The 4,411-nt window shown below is 39.1% G+C and overlaps 1 protein-coding gene across 2 annotated transcripts in view; it reads left to right on the forward strand.

Annotated features, from left to right (window-relative positions):
* Positions 1–4,411, forward strand: part of iqsec3a (IQ motif and Sec7 domain ArfGEF 3a) — a 123,834-nt gene that overhangs the window by 79,727 nt on the left and 39,696 nt on the right. The window lies entirely within an intron of this gene.

Consider the following 4,411-nt stretch of genomic DNA (forward strand, 5'->3'; position numbering starts at 1 on the left):
TGAGGGAGTAGCTAGGGTTTAAATCTTTTGAAGAGCTCTACAGAGGCGCCCGCTAGCACGTTGTCATGTCTGGGTTCACCAGATCATTCAGAGTCTCTCCTGGCGCAGCTCTGTCTGCAGTTGATGCTAACAGTGTTTTCTGTTAGCAGTTCTGTCTGCGATTAATGCTAACAGTGTTTTCTGCTAGCTCTTTAGTCTGTAATTGATGCTAACATTGTTTTATGTTAGTAGTTCTGTCTGTGATTAATGCTAACAGTATTTTCTGCTAACTCTTTTGTCTGCGATTAATGCTAACAGTGTTTTCTGCTAGCCTTTTTCTCTGTGATTAATGCTAACAGTATTTTCTGCTAACTCTTTTGTCTGCAATTGATGCTAACAGTGTTTTCTGCTAGCCCTTTTGTCTGCAATTGATGCTAACAGTGTTTTCTGTTAGTAGTTCTGTCTGTGATTAATGCTAACAGTATTTTCTGCTAACTCTTTTGTCTGCGATTAATGCTAACAGTGTTTTCTGCTAGCCCTTTTGTCTGCAATTGATGCTAACAATGGTTTCTGCTAGCTCTTTTGTCTGCAATTGATGCTAACAGTGTTTTCTGCTAGCCCATTTGTCTGCAATTGATGCTAACAATGTTTTCTGCTAGCAGTTCTGTCTGCGATTGATGCTAACAGTGTTTTCTGCTAGCCCTTTTGTCTGCGATTAATGCTAACAGTTTTTTCTGGTAGCACTTTTGTCTGCGATTGATGCTAACAATGCTAACAGTGTTCTATGTTAGCAGTTCTGTCTGCGATTGATACTAAAATTGTTTTCTGTTAGCAAAACACTAATTTGTTAGCAGTGTTAGCAAACAATCTCAAAGCCAGATTGGGGGGAAAAAAATCATGTGTCTCTGATAGGGTGTGGGGGGCCAGATCCGGCCCACGTTTCGTACTTTGGGGACTTCTGTTCTATACTAACCACAAGTATCATATTTTTATAACCAATCCCACAACATTTCTAGTAGAATTGAAGGTTTTTGCAGGTGATGAAACAAAACTGTTTTTGTTCTTTAAGCCTTAAGCTCCCCTTTAAGATTTTAGTTCCATCATTGTACAAGATCTATTTTATCCTGTAGTGTAGCTTTGGGGCAGAGAGTTTGGAAAATTATTATTTTTTTTTTCCTGTTTCTGGATGTTTTCTCAAAGACTTTGTGTTTGGATTAACTGGAATGTGTCAAAAATCGAAGCTGTAACACGAAAATACCCCATAACATTTGTGTTTATTACAGTCCACATTGACTTTGTATGGCAGTCTTTGTTTTCTTTGAGTCTCTGGCAAACTATGATCAGTTTTTCACACCGATTTGTTGTCAGATTTAGACCTAAGATGCTGTTCTTCTCACGTTGAAACAAAAAGCTCATTCTTGTGATTCAGCCTCCATTCATTCCTGGTTTTGAATAACAGCAACCATGTGGAATCCATCTGTTGTTGGGCAAACATCACATGAGCGATATCTGCCAAACTCTCTTGGCGAGGCATCACTTTCAGCTGAGAGGGCAAGCTAACAGCTGAGGGAGTGTGGAGGATTTCGGCGCAGCAGTGCTCTCCGGCGGCCCGGCCTGCCTTCATCCGTCCTCATTGCAGCACATCTGCTTGGTCTGGTCCCCTTCCAGCCTCCTCCTCCTCCTCCTCCTTCCATATTGCCCCTCTTTCCTCTCCTCGCCTTAGTAAACCCATTAGCTAGTGAAGACACAGATGACGATGCACACACACACCCGGACCTCTCTCATGTAAAGGCTGTAGATTAAACAGAGGATGAGAGGAAAAACTGTCACAATAAAGCAGCTCTCCCTGGAGGTTCCATCCTCTGCCTTTAACAGGGTTATAAATAGTTAAGATATTACTCCTCTGTTAACACACGTGTAATCCTGCCAAGCAGTTGTCTGAAATTTATCCCCACCAAGGATCCCTGGCAGGAATTATTTTTGGGAAAACAATTATTTCTGGAACATAATAATATGTGGTGCAATTTACTGCAAAAATACGCATTTAAATATTGGCTCAGCAAAAACAGCAGCTTCGTTATTTGACAAAGATTTCTTTTTTAAAAGTTTTATGAATCATTTTCTTTTGGAAAATGTCTTTTTCAAGTCATAAATATCTGATGCCATGCTGTTTAAAATAAGCGACACTGCAGTTTGTGTCTGTTTATTCCATAAATAGGCCTAAAAATCAATACATATTTATATTTTCTGTAAATAATCCAAATTTTGTTGCGATTGAAACTCATCTATGACTGTATTTCATTTTAGATCAGAGGTGTCAAATTCAATCACTCAAGGGGCCAAAATCCAAAACACGCCGAACAGGATAAACATTTATTGAACTCTCTAAAACTGAATTTTTAGAACTTTAAAGATGTAACTTTTTAACATAATTATGAACTAGATATATAGCATTAGTGTGAATGCTGTAAGCTGAATTTGGCTGCTAAAGATGCTAATGCTGATAGCTTAAGATGCTGAAATTGATAGCTAAAAACGCTAAAGCAGATAGCTAACAATGCTCACGCTGATAGCTGGCTAAAATATTGGCTAAATGTCAAGTTTCCCTAAAAAAATAAAACAAAACAAAAAATCTTAGGTTAGCCAAAACAGCTAGCATGTAGCTGAAAAACTAGCTAAATTATAAATAGCATAAAAAACTGCAAAAAAAGCCTAAATTAGCCAAAACAGCTAGCGTAGAAACATTAGCTAAAATCCAAAACAGCCTAAAAAGCTTAAAAAGAAAAGCCTAAATTAGCCAAAACAGCTAGCTTGTAGCTGAAACACTAGCTAAACTCCAAAGTAGCCTAAAGAACGCCAACAAATGTCAAAATAGTCCAAAAAACTAACTTAAACTTTAAATAACTTTCAATATTTTACTCTAAATCAACATATTTTGTCGAAATTATACAAGTTAGAAAGGCCTTGGCCTTGACACGTGTGCTTTAGATTCTTAAATTATTGCGTTTTCTCGATGAACTGAATTCCATTTCAAAGCACCAGAGATACGTCCAGAATACGATTCCAAAGCAGGCCGCCTCCTGCAGTTCTGAGTCAGTCAGCAATTCTCTTCACGTTTGGTCACAGAAGCAGATCACCCACGGCTTTAACTCCAGTACTGACCCAGTAAAGGCCATCAAGCTGTCATTTTAAAGTTATTATCACATTTCTCACTGTGAGTTACCGTTTACCGCTCATCTTATGGATTTAATACACCACAGTTCATTCTAACAGGCAGTGACGGAGATGTTTAGACCTAAAGCTTCTATAATTCAACCACAACAGTTTTGTGATGTGACATATGCTTAATAAAGTCTTATGTATTTATATATATTTTACATACAAATACACACATATATGTAAGTGTGTGTATGTCTGTTTTTATAAAAAATTAACATCTCGAGGATTTGTCAACGTTATAACTAAACTGTAAATGAAAATCCTGTTTTTAGAGTTTTGAAAATATATTTGTTGCATTTTCTTAATTCATTAGATTGTGAGATTTAGGTTAAAAACATAATTAAAATACTAATGACACTTGTTTTTTTTAATAATAAAAATATTGTCACAGGGGGACGTTAAATAGATTTTGGCTATTTTGACCACATTTGAGCGTCATGTTCTACGGTCAAAAGTACAACTGCTACTGCGTGACTAGGAGGCATTGACAGAATTTTCAAGATCTCATGCTGCCGCCTGGATTTTTTTTTTTTTTCCAATCAATGGTGTGCTCATGAATGTAGACAATAGTAGTCAGGGGGCTATTAAGCGTGCAAAATGACGCGCTTTTTATATACCCATCAAACGGAACTCGTACATATCAAGTGCACTCGGCCACCAACTGGGAACATTAACATTTCGTCCAATGAAAGCAGCTTGTGGGCGTCCAGTTGTTGCCTGATTTCTTGATGGCGTCCTCCACGCTTGCCACTGCGCGACTTCGAAATGTGCATGGATCAATGTCAACTTCTAGAGAAAAATTGTCCTGTCGCTGTAAAATTTAGAACTTATTCTTATAACCTCCCCGGCCATCACAACTGGCACCTCCTGATTACAAACCGCCACGTGGCCACCTGCTGAATTTCCAAAAAAAAAATTTTCACTCCCAACTCATAAGAATGGGCCCCCGCCATGGCTGTCCCCAATTCGTTGTTTGTGGATGTACTGGCTGTTCCCATTAAATCAGGGGCCCCCAAACCCTCGGACCACGAACCGGTACTGATTAGAGGGCTGCTTGGTACTGGGCCACAAACAGGGAAAACATTGATATGCGAAACAGGGGTCCCCAACCCTCGGGACAGGACTGGTACCCCAACCCAGCATTGGTACCCTAACCCGTTGCCAGTTCCACATCTGTTACTGCATCCAGAACCACGCCCTGAGACTTGTGGAT

Source organism: Oryzias melastigma, linkage group LG23, assembly GCF_002922805.2.
Source record: "Oryzias melastigma strain HK-1 linkage group LG23, ASM292280v2, whole genome shotgun sequence".
Lineage (NCBI taxonomy): Eukaryota > Metazoa > Chordata > Actinopteri > Beloniformes > Adrianichthyidae > Oryzias > Oryzias melastigma.